We start from the raw sequence: 22,414 nt of genomic DNA, 5'->3' as shown, positions 1-22,414 counted from the left end.
GGGTTCGAGCCCCGCGTTGGGCTCTGTGCTGACAGCTCGGAACCTGGAGCCTGCTTCGGATTCTGTGTCTCCCTCTCTGTCTCTGCCCTCCCCTGCTCACGCTCTGTCTCTCTCTCTCTCTCAAAAATAAAAACATTAAAAAACTTTTTAAATTGGTCAACCTCATTGTTAAAGAGGGAATACAAATGAGTCCCATGACGATATACCGCTACACACATATCATATTGGCAAACGTGTATAAGTCTGAAAATATCAAATATCGGGGAGGATGCGCAGCTAAAGGTAACTCGTGACTGATAATGGATATGCAAACTCATACCAACTCTTTGGAAGATGGCTTAGCATATTCTGATGAAGATGGTGATACACCTACCTGACGATCCACTAGTTCTCCTCTTGCGTAAACACTAAAGAAACTCACGCATACATTCATTCACTCCGACTCGTGACAAGCTCCTCGTGGTTTCCATCCCTGGGTCGAGCTCTATGCTTTGAAGTATTTCTTCTGCTTGAGTTCCGTCAGCCTGTATCTCAATAACGGCCATTCTTTTCTTCCAATTAGCTACTGAATGGAGCAAATAAGCAAACACACGGACTCGGAAGATATTTCGCACTACACGAGACCCTTCCCGTGTTCATAGTTCTTGACTCGAGCGGTTATCTGGAACAAATTTTAAGGGACGTGTGTCGGCCTTGTTGTGATTGATCCCTTGTTACTTTCTTGGACCCCCCTCAGAGGAGTTCATTCAACTTAGGGCTGGGGTGCAGTTATGAAAGTACAAGGGAAGTAGGCCCCAAAGGGTTGGAAGACAAAGTGGTCTCGCCCTTCAGGAGCTCCCCATAGCAACGGGCAGGTTACCAGTTCCCCCACTGAAGCCTCAGGAGAAAAACCTTCCTGCTCTCAGGCCTCCCCACACCTCCCCAAACTCAGGCATGGGAACACAGTCCCCACCCCCGCCCCCCTTTAAGCTCCCGGTGGTCTCTTGCAAGCCCAGATCATCCAACTCATCTGAGGGGATCCAATATCAGTCCCCCCTACCCCCAGCCTTGAGTCCCCTGGCTCAGTGGCCTGAAAGTTTTCCAGTAACTGCCTCATTCGAATGCCCTCCCTGGGGCTCTCCCACTCTGGGTTCCGAGGCGTAACCCGTCCACCTAGGGGAAAGTTCCATCCAGCTTCTTCCTGCTACGACTCCTGCGAAGATCACCACCTCACTTACCCCCAGCTATCAGCTCCAGGAGCAGACCAAACTGGGGTTGCTACCCACATCCAGTTTGTCACCTCTACGGAATTCGAATGTCAATGCAGATCTCAAAAGGAGCAAACTCCCGACGCCAAAACCTGCTCAAAGATAGCAAAAGGGGAGAAAGAAAGAAAGAAAGAAAGAAAGAAAGAAAGACAAACGAATCTCACCGATAACTAGAAACGCACAAATACCAAATGAAATGTTCTTGGCCGAATTCAGTGGCCTATAAGAAACTGATATACCGGGGCGCCTGGGTGGCTCAGTCGTTAAGCATCTGACTTTGGCTCGGGTCATGGTCTCACAATTTGGGAGTTTAAGTCCCACATCAGGTGCTTGAGCTCCACTTTTGGTGAACACGAGCCCCAGAGTGAGCCCTGTTTCTCTCTTTTTCTCTCTCTCTCTGCCCCTCGCTCACTTGCGCCCTCTCTCCCTCTGTCAAAAGGAAAAAAAGAAAGACAAGAAAAAAGAAAGAAAAATGATATACCTATTTGATTGCTAGTTGCAAAGTCTATATTCAAAAGTATAGATGGCCTCTCTGGTCTCTCACAGGGCTTCTTGGAGATTAAGTCACGAGGCCATGTTCTTAATATTAAGAGATTTCTTCCCCAGGGCGCCTGGGTGGCTCAGTAGGTTGAGCATCCGAGTTCAGCTCAGGTCATGATCTCGCAGTGCGTAGGTTCGAGCCCCGCGTCGGGCTCTGTGCTGACGGCTCAGAGCCTGGAGCCTGCTTCGGATTCTGTGTCTCCTTCTCTCTCTGCCTCTCTCTCTCTCTCTCTCTCTCTCTCTCTCAAAAATAAATAAATATTTTTAAAAAAATTTTTAAAAGATTTCTTCCCCACCAGACAGCATGAGTAGCAAGCCATTTGCTTTTTTTGAGAGAGAAAGACAGAGAGCATGTAGGAGGGGCAGAGAGAGAGGGAGAGAAGGAGAGAGAATCTCAAGCAATCTGCTCAGCACAGAGCCTGATGCAGGGCTTGAACTCACGAACTGTAAGATCACGACCTGAGCTGAAATCAAGAGTCGGATGTCCAACTGACTGAGCCCCCCAGGAGCCCCCTCGAGCTATTTGCTACATAAACAAGTGTAATATAGTATATAAAAAAGATAAAGGTCCAGGGGCGCCTGGGTGGCTCAGTTGGTTAAGCGGCCGACTTCGGCTCAGGTCATGATCTCGCACTCTGTGAGTTCAAGCCCCGCATCGGGCTTTGTGCTGACAGCTCAGAGCCTGGACCCTGTTTCAGATTCTGTGTCTCCCTCTCCCTCACCCTCCCCCATTCATGCTTTGTCTCTCTCTGTCTCAAAAATAATAATTTTTTAAAAATTAAAAAAAAAAAAAAAGATAAGGGTCCAACTGAAGGTTATAGACCTTCTTTTCTTTTCTTCTGGGAGTTGTTGCAGGCTTCTTATTCGGACTCTAGAGGGCAGCCAGAAAGAAGAAATTACATTTTTCTGTTCTCTTGCACCCCAGTTGTCGCAGCAGTTTCAGGGGGTGAGTGTTACGGTTTCCTCGGACCTGGAAACCAGCCCTTCAAAATGGCCCTGGCCTGCGAGTGGAATGGCGGAGTGGGGAGAAAAGAAAGGAAAAATTTTAGGGCGATTGAACTGTCCCAAGGTGGTGGATACATGACTCTACCCATACAGAGTGAACTTGACTGTATACACGCTTTTTTTTTTTTTTTCTTTTTTTAATCAACAAAGGTGTCAGGGGGGCCCGGAATGGATGCAATGCAGGCTGTGACCAGTGAATCAAACTGTATTAAAATGTGTGACAAAATGTCACCGAGGGGTCGGGATAAAAGGCGCAAGAGTTCTCATCACAAGGAGAACGTTTGTTTTCTTCTTTCTTTTCTTTTTATTGCATCTATATGGGAAGACGGATGTTAGCTGAACCTATTATGGTGATCTTTTCCACAACATGTGAATCAAACCCTGGTGGGTGTCACTTGTTTCTCGATAACACCGGAAAAATAAAATAAAGGAGCTGACCAAAGCAACTTTGGAGAACAGTGTTTTAATTAGACACTCAAAGGCTACAAAAAGAACGATACATAATACTGTATTCTAGTTTGTTTGTTTGTTTGTTTGTTTTTTTTTCTCATAGGGCTATAGGATAGTAATTCTGAAACTATTTTGTATGGATTATGGCACCGAACAAACAAGTAAATAAATTGTAGATAACAGGGGCCAGTGATATCAGAGTAAGTAGTTACAAACAAACAGAGAGGGAGGGCAGGAAGCGAAATTGAACTCTGTGGTGTTGGATTCAAGTCGTGGATACCAGAATGAACTCGTGTGTGTGTGTGTGTGTGTGTGTGTGTAGGCATGTAATCATGTCGGATTTATTTTTGTTACAGATGAAAAGCTTCTAGAAGACTGGGATGGCAAGGCATGATTTTAATTTTTCACATCAATTTCCTCGTATCTTTTTTATGTGAGTGACCTCATGTTTACTTTAATATATGATGCAGATAGAGAATTATGGATATATGCGTATACATGTATTCGCACACATACGTATATTTTCTAGTTCCGTCCTTTTAGAGGGCCTAGAAACAGTGACATCCCAGTAGCAGTGAGCACACCCATCACCCAGATCTTGGTTTCTAACACCATTCTTCAGTAAAAGGAATAAGGGCTCTTAGGAGTGTAGGGCAGAGGAAATACAAGATGAACCTGGAGCATTTTGTGGGGCCGAAAAATTCAGAAGTGCTGGAAAAAATGCAAGAGGGCTTGTCCAAAGTACACAAGAGTCAACTTGAATGGGCTCCCAACGGCCAAAGCTGGAACAACTTGATCAAAAATTAAATAACAATGCCCCCCCCCCCCCGGGTGGCTTAGTGGGTTAAGCCTCGGACTTCAGCTCAGGTCCTGATCTCGCGGTTCACGGGTTCGAGCCGCGCGTCGGGCTCTGTGCTGACAGCTCAGGGCTTGGAGCCTGCTTTAGATTCTGTCTCCCTCTCTCTCTCTCTGCCCCTCCCCCGCTCGTGCTCTGTCTCTCTCTCTCAAAAATAAACATTAAAAAAATTTAAAAAAAAATTAAATAACAATGGTGTTGATTTATAACTCCAAAAGTAAGATAAATATTCATGGGTTAATAGCACTATAAATGACTAAATAAATAAGTAAATGGGGGAGAAGGGACAAACTATTCCTTACAGAAGAATTCCAAGTGATATACCAAATCGGTACTATCTCCTCTAGGAAGCGGGGATTAATTCCCTCCTCTTGAGTATGGTCTGGACTTAGTGACTCACCCGGAATGAATAGAGTATGGAAAGAGAAAACAGTAACTTTACAGTAGAAAACACAAGTGGACACCGCCTTAACCAAATGATTAAGGTCAAAATTGCCAGTGAGCAAGTTATGCGATATCATGGCCCCCACCATGACATGGTGAAAACGACATTTTACCTCTGTAGTGTTGTTCTTCCCCAAGGCCTATTATTCAAATCTAATTATGAGAAAACATCGGGTAAGTTCAAATTGAGAGAGTCTATAAAATACCTGACCAGTACTCTTCAAAAGTATATTTTAATAAGTAATGTAAATTTTTTTAAATAAGCAGTGTGGTGGTTAATTTTATGCGTCACCTTGGCTGGGCCACGGTGTCCAGATACTTGGTCAAACATAGTTCCCGATGTTTTGTTTTCTTTTCTTCTTTCTTTCTTGAGAGAGAGAGAGAATGAGAGAGAAGCAGGGCTTGCCCTAAGCGGGGCTCCAGCTCACCCGACACAGGGCTTGAACTCATGAACCGTGAGATCATGACCTGGGCCAAAATCAGATGCTTCACCAACTGACCCACCCGGGCGTCCCTGGACGTTTTCTGTGAGGCTGTTTCTTGGATGAGATTAACATTTAAGTTGACGGACTGTGAGTAGATGAATGTGAGTAGACCTCCATAATGCGAGTAAAGCTCAGCTGATTAGTGGAAGGTCTTAGGAGAACAAAGATTGACCTCCCCAAGCAAGAAGGAATTCTGCCAGCCAAGTGCACAAATTACAACTCTTCCTGGGTGTCTCGCCTGCTGGCCTGCAGATTTAAGAGTTGCCAAGCCTCCATATTTTTATCAACGATTTTGGTAACACAAACAGCATCTTCATGGTAATTGAGAATACAAAATTCAAAAGGCACGCAATCAAAGGGTAGACTGAGAAAAGTTTTCCTCCCACCGCTGGCCCCAAACTACCTAGTTTGCTTTCCCTGGTGGTTCTTTATGTAGCCAGCTTCTTATCTGTTTAGAGCCTCACAACAGGTTCCAAAGGTTTAAGGTCATAAAAAAAAAAAAAAAAAAAAACAAAGGAAAGATTGGAAAAATTGTCGCAGGTCGGAAGAGACTAAAGAGACATGATGACTAAGTATAACGTAGTATCTTGGATGGGATCCTAGGACAGCAAAAGGATATTAGTGGAAAAACTGGTGAAATCTCAAGAGTCTGGGGTTGTTAGAATTGTCCCGATGTTAATTTCTCAGTTTTAAAAAGGTACCACGGTTATGTAAGATGTTAACATTAGGGAAAACTGGGTGAAGGGTATAAAAGAACCATCTGTACTTCTGCAACTTTTCTGAAAAATCTAAAATTATTCCAAAATAAAGATTTTAATAAAAGATAAACAGTCCAGTCTTGTGGTTACAGACCAAGATGGAAAAATGCAGTCCTTTCTATTTCCTCCCGCTGAGTAAAGACAGAAACTGCGAATGTTGTATAGAAAAACAAACATTAGATGACTTTAAAAGGTAGAGAAAAGGTAGCTAGCTGATCAGCTAGAAGCCTAGGGACATAATGACATGGCCATGAGTTCCCTGGGTTTTGCTTTTGCCTCAGGTTATCCTAGACTACGTAATGTAGAGGCTGGAAACCCAGAAATGGCAACGGGCACAGACAAAAAAACCTTACACTCTCATTCTTAAAAAAGCCTGGTGGTGCCTGTGTTGCGTCCAACCTTGGCTCAGGTCATGATCTCTTGGTTCGTGAGTTCAAGCCCTGCATCCGGTTCTCCACCATGGACAGTGCAGAGCCTACTTCAGATCCTCTCTCTCTGCCCCTCCCCAGGTTGCATGCATGCACACACACACGCACTCTCTCTCTCAAAAATAAACCAACACTTAAAAAAAAAAGCCTGCTGGGGGACGCCTAAGTGGCTCGGTCAGTTGAGTGTCCAACTTTGGCTCAGGTCATGATCTCACAGTTCATGGGTTCGAGCCCGACATTGGGCTCATTGCTGTCGGTGCAGAGACCCACTTCAGATCCTCTGTCCCTCTCTTTTTTCTGCCCCCGCCCCTGCTCTCTCCCTCTCTCTCTCTTTCAAAAATAAATATTTTTTTTAAATTAAAAAAAACTTTTTTTGATGCCTACTGGGTGATTTTCTTTTTCTTGCCTTACTGAAGTGACCCAAATCTTAACTATAATTATGGAATAAAAGCGATGACAGTGGACGTACTTGTCTTTTCCCTGATTTGGGGAAACCATTCACTCTTTCATCATTAAGTGTGATGGTTGCTGTGGGTTTTTCATAGATGCCTTTTATCAGGTTGAGGAATATTTCCTTCTATCCAAGTTTGTTGAGATACTTTTGTTCATGTATGGTCGTTTGTCAGATGTTAACTCTATTGAGATGATCCTGTGGTTTTTTTGTTTTTTTGTTTTTTTGGTTTTTTTTTACTTCTATTAATAAGATATATTACATTAGATTTTTGGAGGCTAACCTAACTTTGCATTCCTGGGATAAATCTCACTTGGCCATAATGCATACATACTCCTTTTTGTACGTTGTTGGATTCAGTTTGCTAATATTTTCTTTAAAATTTTTGCGTGTGGGGTGCCTGGGTGGCTCAGTTGGTCAAGCATCCGACCTGAGCTCAGGTCATGAGTTTCAAGGTTCATGAGTTTGAGCCCTGCATTGGACTCTGCATTGGTGGAGCGGAGCCTGCTTGGGATTCTCTCTCTCACTATCTCTCTCTCTCTCTCTCTGCCCCTTCCCCACTTGCGTGCTCTCTTTCTCTCTCAAAATAAATAAATAAACTTTAAAAAAGTAAAAAAAAAATGCATCTATATTCATGGGATATTGGTCTCTGATCTTCCTTTTTTGTGATATCTTTGTTTGGCTTTGGTGTTAGGGTAAAAAACAATTTTTTTTGACAGAGTGAGAGAGAGGGAGGTAAAGAGTGAGAGCGGGGAAGGGACAGAGGGAGAGGGAGAGAGAGAATCATAAGCAGGTTCCACACCCAACACAGAGCCTGACACAGGGCTTGATCTCATGATCATGAGGAGATCATGACCTGAGCTGAAATCAAGAGTCAGTCACTTAAGCAACTGAGCCACCCAGGGGCCCCAGTGTTCGGGTAATACTGTTCTCATAGAATTAGTTGACAAGTGTCCCGCTCCTTTTTTTTTTTTTTTTTTTTTTTTTATTGCATGAAAGAGTTTGTGAAAGAATGACATTATTTCTTCTTTAAATATTTGAGAAAATTCACCAGTGAAGCCATCTGGAACAATACTTTCCTTTGTGGGCAGTATTTTAATGACTATTTAATCTCTTTACTTGTTATAGGTCTATTTAGCTTTTCTATTCTTTCTCTTCGGTAAGAGCTTTATTGAGATATAATTCACAAGCCATAAAATTAACCAGTCTGAGGTGGACAATTTAGTATATTCACAGAGGTGTGCAACCATTACCATGATCAATTTTAGAATGTCTGCATCACCTCCAAAAGAAACCCTGAACCTTGTAGCCTTTACCCTCCTTCCCAATCCTCCCCCTGATCTAGGCTATCACTAATCTACTTTCTGTCTCTATGTATTTGCTTATTTGGGGCATTTTATATAAATGGACTCATACAATACGAGATCTTTTGTGACCAGCTTCTTATACTTAGTATAATGTTTCCAAGGTACATTCTCATACCTTTTTACGGTCAAATACAATTCGATTGTATAGATCTACCACTTTGATTTATCCGTTCATTAGTTGGTGGACTTTTGGTTGCTTCCACTTTTTGGCTATCATGAATAATGCTACTATAAATGTTTGTGTACAAGTCTTTGTGTAGACCCATATTTTAATTTCTTTTGAGTACATTCCTATGATTGGATTCTACCTCTTCTTGAGTTCATTCTGGTAATTTGTACCTAGGAAACCTAAGTTGTTTAATTTGTTGGCATAAAGTTGTTAATAACATTCTCTGACGATCCTTTTAATTTTTGTAAGGTCAGTGGAATGCTCTCTCTTTTAGCCCTGATTTTGATCATTTGTGTCTTCTCTCTTTTTTCTTGATCAGTCTAAAGGCTCATAAACTTTGCTGACATTTTAAAGAACCTATTTTTTTTTTATTTCGTTGGTTTATTCTGTTTTTTTTTTTTTTGGCTTAGTTTCAAATGATTCACATATACACAATAAATACTACACCTCCCACACACGTACCCGCCGAGAGAGAAAATGAGAAAGAAACCGTGGCAAAGTATAAGCAATTATACTGAATCTGAATAAAGAACTTTGTTCTAATCCTCCAACTTTCCTATACGTTGAAAATAATATCAAAATAATATTATGTAACATCGAAATAAAGTTACTAAAAACGAGTATTTCTCCCACCTCAAATCCGACTGCATTGTGGCCGCGCTAGAGGAGGGAAGGAGATAGGGCAGGGGAGAGGCGTGGGGGACTCAAGGAAGACATGCCCAAGGCAGCCCTCCAGTCTTGCCACATGCCAACGCAGCACAGAGAGTCCCAGAAGTTGTCTTCATGGAGCTGAGAGCTGTGTGGATGGGCCCCTGGGAGCTGGCAACAGAGGCCTGGTGTCCGGGATGAAGAACAAGTCCAAGGACAGGAGACAAGGGAGAAAATGAGACATATTGGCAGATGCTTACACTTAGAGAGACTCCCCTTCCCCTAAGACTTGGTGCCACATAAGCCCCATGCAGAACTCAGATGTCACACTGCAGAGGGGTTCAAACCTTGAATTGACTGTCATCATCTCTGTCAGTCAGTGAATGGGGACTCTAGATAGAAATTACAGGAAAAAAGCTGTACTTCTTGTGCATGCCTTTCCTGGCCTGAGAAATGAATACCTGCTATACACACACACACACACACACACACACACGGACAGCAATGATGAAAAAAAAAATTGGAGTAGCCATGTTAATATCATGCAGAGTAGATTTCAGAACAAGGAACATTATCAGCAACTAAAAGGAACATTACATAATGATACAAGACCAATTCTCCAATTAAGCATCCTCAACATTTGTGTACCTAAATATAGAGCCCCAAAAGGCCTGAAACAAAACACAATAGAACTTAAAGGAAAAATGGAGAAAATTCAGTTATACTTGGAAACGTGAACATCCCTCTCTCTGTAATCAATGGAGCAAGTAGACAGAATCTCCAAAGTTGTGGAAGATCTGAATAATACTAACAACCAACCCAACCTAGTCGGTATTTACAGACAACTCCACCCAGTAACTGCAGAATAGGCCTCAGAAAGATCTTAATGGGAAACTAAGAGGCTTAGAACAAAGTGGGTCAGAACACGCATTTACCCATACATGTTGAATCGCACCACTTGAATTTTCAGAATGCATCGGTAGACAGTCTGAGGACAATCCACTTTTAGATTCTGGATTCTCTCAATTTAACCCCACTTTGAAAAGACACTTGGTTGGCCACCAGACAGTCCCCTAATTTAACATCATTCTGAGGCCTTAAAAATAAACCTAGCTTGTGCAAGTTGAGGTCAGCTGTCTATATGAGGTTTGAAAGAAGAGTGTGAATATTTAGCAGCATATGGAGGTATTAGCCAGTACTATCAAATAAAATGATTAGAGGCATAAAAATAGGAAGGGAGGAGGTAAAACTATATCGTTGATAAGATACTGAAAAACTCTAGAGAATCAATGCTAAAACTAATACAGATATTAAGTTTAGCATGGTAACAATACAAAAACAACAACAAAAATCAATAGCCTTTACATGTCAAACAATATTGCTTCTAAAATGCAGTGGAAGAGAAAACTCCATTTTCAACTATGGAAAACTAACGGAAAACTCCATTTTCCATTATCAGGCATGCAAAGAAACGGGAAAACATGACCCACAATTAAAAGAAAAATCGATCAGAATAAACCTAGAAGTGATACAGGTAACAGAATGAGTAGACAAAGACATTGAAAGAGTTATTAAACTGTGTTTCCTATGTTCAAGCAGGGAGAGGAAAGCAGGAGGATACCAACGAGATCCATATCAAACTTCTAGAGATAAGAATTACAATGTCTGAGATGAAAACAAAAATATTAGAGGCGATTAAGAGCAAATTAGACACTGTGGAACTGAAGTTTACTGAAATCAAAGACAGAACAATAAAATCAATCAAATACGAAACCCAGAAATAAAGAAATTTTAGGGGCGCCTGGGTGGCTCAGTCGGCTAACCATCCAACTTTGGTTCGGGTCATGATCTCGTGGTTTGTTGAGTTCAAGCCCCACATTGGGTTCTCTGCTGTCAGCGCAGGGCCTGCTTCTGTCTCTCTCTCTGCCCTTCACCCACTCGTTCTCTCTCTCTCAAAAATAAATACACATTAAAAAAATTTTTTTTAATTCAACAGATGATCAGTGAGCTATGGGACAATTTCAAGCAGCCTAACATATTCACAATTGGAGGATTCAAAAAACAATACTTGAAGAAATAATGGCCAAAATTTTCCAAATTTGATGAAAACTGTAATTCCACAGATTTCGGATACTCAAAGAACGCCAAGCCAAAGATACAAAAAGAAAATTATACCAAGATATTCACAATCACATTGCTTAAAACCAGGGGGAAAAAATTAAAGCAGCCAGAGAAAACTTATAACAATGTATATGATGTTTACAATATATGTAGATCGAAAATATATGACAAAAATAGTAGGTCATTAAAACTACAATATATGTAAACGAGTGTGATGTCATGTGAAGGTAGACCATGATAAGATATATAACACAAACCCTAAAGCAACTATAAAAAACAACAAAGGGGCGCCTAGGTGGCTCAGTGAGTTGAGCACTGGACGTGTGATTTCGGCTCAGGTCATGATCTCGGGGTTGTGGGACTGCACCTCACGCTGGGCTCTGTGCTAAGCATGGAGCCTGTTTGAGATTCTCTTTCTCCCTCTGTCTCTGTCTCTCTAGGAAAAAAAAAAAAAAAAAGCACACACACACACACACACACACACAACAAAGAGCTATAATAAACCAACAAAGGATAAAATAGAATCATAAAAAACATTCAGTCTAAAGACAGAAAAAGAGAACAGAACACAGCTGGTACAAATGAAAAATAAAGAGCAAGGTGGTAGATTTAAACCGAACCACGGAGCATAACTAAATAAAATGGTCTAGACAACCCTTGGTAAGCAGAAGAATGGCTCTCCCCGCCCAAGATACCCCCACCCTAGACCCTTTGAATATATTATCTTACATGGCAAAAGGGACTTTGCAGAGGTGATTAAGGGCATGGATTTGAGACAGAACATTATCCTGGACCGTCCAGATGAGCCCAATGTCAGAGTCCTTAAAAGCAGAGAAGCTTTCCTGGCTGCGTCAGCGAGACGAGAAAGAAAAAGAGAGACGTGGCAAGAGAAACGTGACGTAAGGACTCAGCCTGTCATTGCCAGCTCTGAAGACGGAGGAAGGGGGCCAGGAGGCAAGGAATGCAGCAAATTCTAGAAGCTGGAAACAGCTTTCAGGTTTACAGCCAGCAAGAAAATGGGAACCTCGGTCCTACAACCACAAGGAACTGAATTTTGTCAGCTACCCAAACGAGCAGGAAAAGGATTTTCCCCCTAGGGCCTCCAGAAAGGAATGCAGTCTGCCGACACTTTGATTTAATCTGGGGAACTCATACCAGACTCCGGACCTACAGAGGCATAAGATAATAAATGTGTGTTGTTTTAAGCCAGTACATCTGTCCTACTTTGTTATAGCACCAATAGGAAAGTTAATACCTACTCCAGGTAAAGGACAGAGATTATCAAACTGATAAAAAGGCAAGATTAAACAGTATGTTACCGAAACCTTATATAAAGGTTAAAAGTGATGGAATAAAAAATTACAGCATTCTAACCCTAACGAAGAAAAGCTGGCTCAGTGGGTTGAGCTGCCGACTTCGGCTCAGGTCATGATCTCATGGTTAGTGAGTTTGAGCCCTGCACTGGGCTCCATGCTAAGAGTGGGGAGCCTGCTTGGGATTCTCTCTCCCCCTCCCTCTCTGCCCCTCTTCCATTCATACTTTCTCTCTCTCTCAAAAAAAAAAAAAAAAAAAAAGCTGGAGTGGCTACATTAATATCAAAATAGATTGCCGAACAAAGAATATTACCAGGAATGAAGAAAGTCATCTCATTATAATAAAGGGGCCAATTCATCAGAATACGTGAAGTAAAATCCGAGAGAAATGCATGGAAAAACAGACAAATCCACAATTTTGGTTGTAGAGATCAGCACCACTCTCTCAGTAATGGATAGAACCACCAGAGAGAAAGTCAGTATAGAAATAGACTCGAATAACACTTGTCCTGTCACAGAACATTCCATTCGACGGCAGAGTACACATTCTCTTCAAGCACACGTAACTCATTTACCAAGGGCCACAGTCCTGACCCTAAAACAGACTCAGTAAGGTTAAAAGGATTCAAGACACACACAATATAGTCTCCGGTTACAATGGAATTAAATTAGAAACTAACAAGAAAAATATCTTGAAAAGCTCCAAACAGTGGGAAGAATACACTTAAAAAAAAAACCAAAAAAAAAAAAAAAAACCCCAAAAAAACCCAAAAACAAAACCCTGTATGAAAGAAGAAACCAAAGGGGAAATCGGAAAGTATTTTGAAATGAATGAAGATGAAAATATATTCTATCCAAGTGTATCGAAGGCCCCTTATACAGGAAAAGGTTAAGTCAGTAGGCCTGGGTTGATCAAATCCCGCACATTACCAAGAAAACCTCTTGGCTACTTCCTGGGAACTAAAAACTGAGCCTTGGAATGTTCTGTCTTGTTAAGAGTATTTTTGTATGTCTGAGTTCTTTGGCCATTCTGTTCCACTTTGACCAGATAGTTTATGCTGCTGATGTGATTTATAGTGAACACCTGCATCTGCTCTAAGAGGTCTGGAGTCTCGACTAGCTGAGGTTGCTCATGCAGGTGCTAACTCCCAATAAAAATCCTGGAGCCGCCCTGGTTGGCAACACTTCGCCTGTCACGTATTGTTGCCCAAAGAATTCAGCATGTCTCGTGAAACTCCACTGGGAGGGGACACCTGGAAGCTTGAGCCTGGTTTCCCCCTATACTTCTCCCTATGTGCCTTTTCTCTTTGGTGATTTTAATCTGTATCTTTCACTGTAATAAACTGTAACCATGCATAAAACAGTTTCTAAGCCCTGTGACTCTTGATAGTGAATCAGCAAGCCTGAGGCTGGTCTTGGGGGGTGGGGGGGGCCTACATACATAGCGAAAGCATCCACTGGATGGAAATTTATAGGACTAAATGCCTATACTAGAAAATGTCTCAAATCAGTGACCTCGGCTTCCACCTAAAGAAATGAGAAGGAAAGCAGCTAAAGAAGCCCGAAGGAAGCAGAAGGAAGAAAAATAATAAAGATGAGAGAGAAACAATGGCAAAAACCAGAAATACAATAGGGAACATCAATGAAATCACAAACTGGCTATTTGAGAAGATCAAAAATATTTGTAAACCTTTAGCCAGAGCGATAAGGGTGGGGAGACCCAATTCACTAATATCAGGAATAACACAGAACTACAGGTTTCACAAATGTTAAAAGGATAAATGACTTGAAAGATACAAACTACCAAAGCTCGCTCCAGACAAAATAGATCATCTGAGCAGCCTATATATATTAAAGAAATTAACTGTGTAGCTAAAAACTTTCCCCCCAAAACCCCCAAACTTCCAGGCCCACGTGGCCTTATTGATGAATTCCATCACACATTTTTAGGAAGAAATAATACCAATTCGACACAAACTCTTTGAGAAAACTGAAGAGAGAGAATACTTCCCAACCCATTCTTTGAGGCCAATATTACTCTGATAATAAGACCTCATGAACACAGATGCAAAAATTCTCGGCAAACTTTTGGCAACAACGTATAATCCCACAATACATAAGGTAATCCAACCTCATGAACAAGTGGGCTTTATCTCAGGAGTGTAAGATTCAACATACATCCCTGATTTTAAAAATTTCAGCAAACTAGTAACAGAAAGGGACAGGAACATCCGTCTATGAAAAACCTTCAGTTAACATCATACCGACTTTCTCCTAAAACTGGGAACAGGCATCTGTTCTGACCACTTCAATTGTACTGGAGGTTCAAGCCAGTGCAAAAAGGATAGAAAAAGAAAAAAAACAAGGCATGGGTAGCCGTTGGGAAGGAAGCAGGAAAACTGTCTTTATTCACAGATCACATAAATTATTTATGCGGAAAATCCCAAGGAATCTACAGAAAGCTACTAGGACTAATAAGGACTAGCAAGTTAGGCAGGACACAACCATGCTAGTCACACGAAAAATTTAGACCTTAAAATTTTTAAAATATACAATGCACAATAGCATCAAACATATCAAATACTTAGGGCTGTGAAGGCCTGTTTACCAAAAACTACAAAACAGCGAGAGAAAATACAGATCTGAATCAATGGCGAAATAGGCCTTTTTCATGGGCCAGAAAGCTCAGTACTACCAAGATGTCAACTCTCCACAAATTGATCTCCGGATTCAATGTAATCTCAGTCAAAATTCCAACAGGGCTTTCTGGTAGCAAATGGCAAGCTAATTCTAAAATTAATCTAGAAATGCCAAAGATCTAGAATAGCCAAATCCACTTGGAGAAAGAATAACAAAATTGGAAAACGTACACTCCCTGGCTGAAAGACTTCAGAGAATACAAACACTAAGTTGAGATGATTTACAGACCTAAATGTAAAACTACAAGGCCCCTACCCCTAGTAGAAAACATAGGAGTGTCTTTGAGACCAAGGTTGGGCAAAGATTTCCGAGACAGCACACAGAAAACACTAAACATACAAAAACTGGTACACTCGGACTCTATCAAAATTCAGAATGTCTACTCATCAAGACACCATTAAGAAAATTGAAAAGGCAAATCACAGGTTGGGAAAAATATTTGTAGTACGAATATCTGACAAATGCCTTGTAAGCAGATCACACAAGGAAACCTCCACGAATCAATAACGAAAAGACAACCCAATTTAAAAAGAGCAAAATTTTATCTCTTCATAACAGAGATACGGATGGTCACTATACACATGCAAAGACACTCAACATTGGTCATCACAGAAATGCAAATTATAACTGCAATCAGATACCACACACCAACTAGAACAGCTGAACTTTTGAAAACTAGCAACAATAAGTGTCTCTGAGGACGTGGAAACAACCCAAATGCCGATCAGCAGAATGGTTAAATACACTGTGTTACATTCATACAATAAAATGCCACTCAACAATAAAAAAGAAGGAACTACTGATACACTCGTCAACACGGATGGATTTCAAAAACATGTTCACTGAAACAAGTCAAATAAAAAAATACCTCTTGCACACTTCCATTTTTATGAAGTTTAAAGACAGTAAAATTCATCTATGGGGATAGAAATCAGAAAAGTGGTTGCCCGGGGTCCGGAGCAGCAGCAAGGGAGGAAGAGGACGGAATGGAAAAGGACACAAGAGGACTTTCTAGGGTAACGACAGTGCGTTATTCTTGACTGGGGTATAATGGACACGTTTGCCAAAACTCACCAAACTGTACATTCAAGATCTGTTCAGCTTACTGTAGGTAATAACCATATCTCAAAAAAAAAAAAAAATCAGGTTTTTAAAACTAGGCAAATAGCCCTTAAATAAAATAAAATGGAAAATTGCTCAACCTTAGTCATTAAAGAAATGCAAATTAACTCTGCCACGACTCCATTTTCACCTACTGTATTTGCAAAACTTCCAAATGCTCCACAATACAGTCTGTTGGCAAGGCTGTAGGAGAAATAGTCTTGTTCGTGCATTTCCAGGGTGAGTGCAACACAGAAGAGCTATGGAGGGCAACATCAAGCAAGACTATATGCACTTAACTTGTGGCTCAGTAATCTACCATTTTACTCTGAAGATATATACCTCCACAAATACAAAACCACATATGCATAAAGTCACTGAGACATTATTTGAAATAGCAAAAGATTGGAAACACTCCCCAAATATCTCATCGTTGGGAGATGATACATACAAACAATGGATCCCCATGAATTGATAATGATTTTTTAAGATCTATTCAGTGGAGAAAAGTCAAGGTGCCAAAATATGTACACATCCTGCTACACCTTGGGTATACAAGGAGGGAGGTAAGACTCTACATACCAATTTATTTACTTCTGGGAAAAGAAACACAGAAGATAGGAGCTGATGAATTAAGAATGGTTACCTACAGGTGGTGAGTGGAGACAATTTGAAGGTGCTTAAAGGGATGGGAACGAGACTATGTAAATGCTGTAGAGTTTGAAAATAAAGTGAAGTCGAAATAAAGGGAGGGAGGGATGGAGGGGGCTAGATGGAGCCTGAAGCAAGCCTAAAGTTCCAGCATCGCACTTCAGTGTTCACTGGCAGATTACCCACTGCTCACACACAGCTCCTTGGGTTCTTACTCGTGAAACTTTTGAGGAGACCGGCCTTATCTGGAGGAACCGAGTCTTACAGAGGAATTCTAATTCATGGACTACAAGCCCCATCTGATTCAGAATGATTTATGGCGGGATAATTTGTAGGTTGATCAAGATTTAAAAACTACCCAGGTTTGGGGTGCCTGGGTGGCTCAGTCCCACTCTTGGTTTCGGCTCAGGTCATAATCTCACAGATCGTTGAGTTCGAGCCCTGCGTTGGGCTCTGCACCGATGGTGTGGAGCCTGCTCGAGATTCCGCCCGGCCCTGCCCCTCCCCCTACTCAAGCTGTCTCAAAATAAATAAATAAACCTAAGACAAAAAGCTACCCAGGTTTTGTAGACACGTGTATTGCCCAATCTTTGGCACTTCCTAGTTTTTCCTTTTTACTGAAATTTCTGATGCATCAGAATTGCATATCTTTTTGAACTTCCCCCCTCCCACCAATTATTTTCAGTACCTTAACCCAGAAAATCTTGTTGATCATAGAGTTGAGTACTGACTTCCATTTATTAGACATAGAATCCTTTCCATGTGCACACATCTCAAAATTTGCATCCGAATACATTTAATGAAAGATAATGACATTTAGATCACATATATCAAGTTTTCTAAAGATAACATTCTCCGCTACTTTTCACTCTGCCAAATGTATTATTCCACACAACGTGGAGCGCTAAAGAATGCTTAGCTACAATTAACTACATACGCCTACAAAATCAGTGTTTGCTTTCTCCTCCTTTCTCTCCCCTTACACTCAACAGGTGTTGTATTTGCACATTTGGGGGAGTACGTGTGGTTCAGGTTATTACCTTGTGCCAACCATACCTTTAATCTGAGGTTGGCACACTTGAAAATCATGTGTTGGATATGTTAAATCAGATTCTCACCTAAAATAGCTAAATGGTAGATCGTGTATAGAAAAAATGCCTACTCATCATTATACCGAAAATATTCTATTTATACATTTTCTTGTCACAGTTTCCTGAAGTGCCATTATTTGACTTTAGGATGGAACCACTCAGTAGACGTCACTAAGACTTAACGGGACCGTCCCTTTCCTCTATCATTTCCATTTCCTAAAATCCATTGCTTGTATCTTCTCCCTGATAACGTGTCGCCTTTTGCAACCACCACCATGGGTCCTAGTGCAGCATAAATCCATGCTTCCATTTTAAGAGCGCAAAAATCTAGGAGTAGGACGTTGGGAAGACTACTCCCAAATGCTTCTTCTGAAGACCGGCTTAAACACTATGCCATACATCCCAGCTTGCCAAGGGAGCCCAATTTATGGCTACTGCCCTGTCCCAAGAATTAGCAATTGTGCCCCTTTTTGATCTCAAAAGCATTCTGGTTTGGACTACAAAAGGAACGGTTGGCCCGATTACAGGTTACCACATTTAAAGACATCTTTCTCTTGTTAAATACTCAAAATGAAAAGTCTCTTTTAAGTAGGACTACAGAGTAAGCGCTCAGCGATTCCTAGTTCTCTGCAGTGGGAGGTAGAATAAATAGCGAGCACTTCTCTGGAGTCGGATCACTACCACAGTTGGAACACTTAATGACCACAAACCTTGGGGAAAGTTATGGGAGCTCTCGGTTTACTTATCTGTAAGATGGGGATACAAGAGTACCTAACTCAGAGGGTCACCGTGAGGACTAAAAAGAATACACAAGTAGTCAGTAAATGATAGGCATCTGTAGGCCACGCTAAAAAATTACCCTCCTTGGGGTCCCTGGGTGGTTCAGTCGGGTAAGCGTCTGACTCTTGATTTCAGCTCAGGTTGGGATCTCACAGTTCGTGAGCTTGAGCCCTGTGTCAGAGGCTGCCTGGGATTCTTTCTCCTTCTCTCTGCCCCTCCCTCGCTGTCTCGAAATAAACATTGAAAAAAATTTAAACGAAATACCATCCTTATTTCCCCGTCCAACTAAAAAAGTAGGTCTTCCTTTCAAAAACAAAACACTACACGGGTTGCTTCACGATATATATGTACAACGCTATGACTGTGCAAAGCACTCCCAGACAATGACACAAAATATGTAAAATCGGTGATCTGTTTGCTGTTCACCAGAGACCAATATAATCTCAAACTGAGGGCTCCTGGAAAGACCAAATGGACAAGTCCATCAACCTCCAAATTCAATACCTTTTTCCATCCACGGCAATTTAGGTGCTTGCTCCACTGAGGGTGCTCTGGCAAGTGTCACCATCTTGTGCCAACCCGGAAAAAAAAAATCCCTTTCACTCTCATCTTCGCAGTATGGTGTGGTTATTTTTCAAAAGCTCCAGTTTGTCTACCACCGCTCGGGCGGTTTAGCTTTCTTCTCCTTTGCAATCCCCCGTTCTCTCATACGCTGACATTCCTTGGCGGGTATCTGGTCTACCTCTCCTCACCAGTTCCCGGGTAATCTTCTCTCTTCTGGTTCTGAGCACCACCTCAATGAACAGCAGATATACGGTTCCAGTCCAGGCCTCTCCTAATTCCAACTACTTAGATGCCCTGCAAGTAGTTCATGATCTTCTGCCTCTAGAACCACCCTTCGGTGATTTCCTATTTACTTTCGGTCTTCCCCATCTGTGCTCTTATTCCCAACCTTACAACATCCCAAGTTCAAATCCAAATCCTCTCTTCCTTGGATTTCTCTGCTTTGGAGATATCCCTCCGGCAGCAATGTACAGGATTAGACGGAGTGTGTCAAAGCAGGTAGGAAGACGACAGCAAATCCAGTGCTGTTTTTTTGTTTAAATCTCATGGACGGTCCCATATTAACTACAGGGCAAAGTGTCAACACCTCTCATGGCAGAGGCAGCTTTCCAACATCTCGGAGCTTTCCTGCCCTTTCCAGTTGTCTGTTAGCACTCCTCTCACTCCTTAGCCAAAGTTCCCAAACCCTCTTGGCTCAGGAGGGTGTGATGATGGAAACCCCACTGAAATGCAGGCCCCAATATTACTCACCCTTCTTGTCACCTCTTCTAGGGTTTGCCTGATAGATTACATGTGTCTCCCATATAGATGTGTGTGTGGAGGGCAGAGGACGGGGATTACATCTTAGGTTTGCTTTTTAGGAGATGCTAAGTGAGTAATACTAAATGAAAATATACATGACAATAAAGATTTAACGACTAGGTTCTGAGAAGCAGACACTTCATTTAAGTTAAATTCATAGCATCATGCGATCTTACATTTCAGTTGAAAATGTGAAGGTTCTGTTAATTTACTACTTTTAAAACCTGAGCTCTTATTTCAAAATGAAGAAGCCAATTTTTTTTTAATTGATTTAACATATAAATAGGTAAAGCAAGTTGAACTGCTCTACCGATGGTGTACGATTTCCTATTTAACTGGTGACAGTGAGAGAATATGATTCAGTTCCCACTATCTGGGTCAACATCTGCTTTTTTGTACATTTTGTAGTCAGCTTCTTTCTCTAAACAATGTGTGTGCATTACGATGCAAACTTATTTCATTATTAAGGCATCTGGATAAAGTGTGCTTTTAACGGGATTTACCTATACACAGAGCAGTAACAAGAAAAAAAATTCCTCTATTTCTTCTGAAATATGAAAAATATAAATTATAATAAAGGATATTCAATTGATGAAAAGAAAGCAGTTTACACAAGACTCTATCTAGTTTATACTTCAGAGTAACGATACATTTGATTTCTCTCTCCTATGCTCTTACCCATTCAAAGACTAAGGACTAAGCTGGGCAAGTGTTATTTTTGACATAGAACTTCCACGTGTGTATCAATGAAACAGCACTAAAGTATTCCTAAATGTCAGCGTATATTCATCTCGGCAATAAAGTATCTTGATAAAACCAGAGAAAATAAGACACCGTGTCAGCAAGATAAACTAGAACTGTTTAAGTAGCATTTAGGGCATAGCTTTAGCATTCTTAGAACCTTTGCTTCTGGATAGTGGCTTGCAACTTTTATTTACAGAAATGTCGGCCTTGAGTTACTTCAAAAATACTAGTGGTTACACATCCTAAGCAGCACTTAGACAAGCACTCTTGCTCCTTAACTAAAATAGATTTGTAATTATTTCCTTCTGAAATTATAAATAAGAGATGATTGCTGCTAGTAGATATTCAATATTTACTAAATTAACTAATTAAATAAAATATCTCCATGCTTTCAAGCCTTTGAACTGTTTCCAGGAGGACAACATACTCCAAAACTATCTGAACAAGAATACTTGATTAATGCAATCAGCACGGCATTTCCCCAGATAGGATTATAAATTCTCTTTAGTCATAAATAGAACTTCATTTATAGCATTCTCTATGCTTCTTCACTAAAGCTTCCCGGAAAAATCTGATAAAAAGAGAGTATGTGCCAAATGCAAGGTGCCATTGTTATAAAACGAAATCCTATTGTTGTCCATTAGAAGGGACCTGTTGATGGTAATATAGCTGGCTATATTTTTACCAGTGATGTGGATTTGTAGACTCTCCCCCCACCACCCCAATCACGTCATGCAAGCAGGAAAGCATGAAATTTAAAACTGCCTAACATTAAAAAATAAGTCTCTTTTAATTTATTTGCATTCTAAAATAGAGCCCTTATCTGAACCTTTTTTCCATATAAAACTCTACTTAGTGATGTACAAGATTTATCAAGCCCACGTCACATTCCCTTTAAAATCTGAAGTTCAATCACTATTTCTTTTCTACTATTATACTATGTTTTGGCCACAAGTGTTTATTGGTCTGTCATTGCAGTAATTTGCAACTTCACAATAAACCAGTCTGACATTTTGGGTCTTGAAGATACATACCATATATATTTCTTTAAAAATAATCATACTTTTGTAAGCAATACTTTACAGTAGACACCTCAAAAATCTACCATAGATGTGAAACTTAAAACGAGAAAAATTTAAGTTCTAAATCTTTATACATATATATCCAGATTTCTATATATATTATATATACATACAGAAGTATATATAAAATATATATAATCAGATTTGAAAAATGAACAAAAACTGGGCACTGTACATAAAGTCTTTTTAAAACTCAAACAATAGAAAACTCTTTAAACATTAAACAATTTTAATAAAAGTTTCTGTACAATGCTAAGCAGTTTTATTTACACATAGAAAATGTAATAGGAGTAGTGTTTGAAATTACAGAACTCCTTAAAATTTCAATGGCAGGTAAATCTGGAAAAAATAACAGCATTCCATTCACAAATATTTTCAAGCAATAAATATGTATTTATAAATAGTGTAAATTTACATCAAGATTAGAAACAAAAATCACAAATCTGAAGTTTATTCCTTAGTCTATGTGCAATCCATTATCTTTGTGACTTGGCTGTTAATTTTTTAAACATTTTTATTTAGGAACCAAAAGTGTAATAACCGTCATGGTTTCAAAACAAGACAGAAAAAACATAAAAGCAGTAAAAAAGTTCCTTACCTAACTTTTCACATTAAAAA

This window comes from Panthera uncia, chromosome X, assembly GCF_023721935.1.
Source record: "Panthera uncia isolate 11264 chromosome X, Puncia_PCG_1.0, whole genome shotgun sequence".
Classification (NCBI taxonomy): Eukaryota; Metazoa; Chordata; class Mammalia; order Carnivora; family Felidae; genus Panthera; species Panthera uncia.
Note: the sequence above shows the minus strand (reverse complement) of the source record.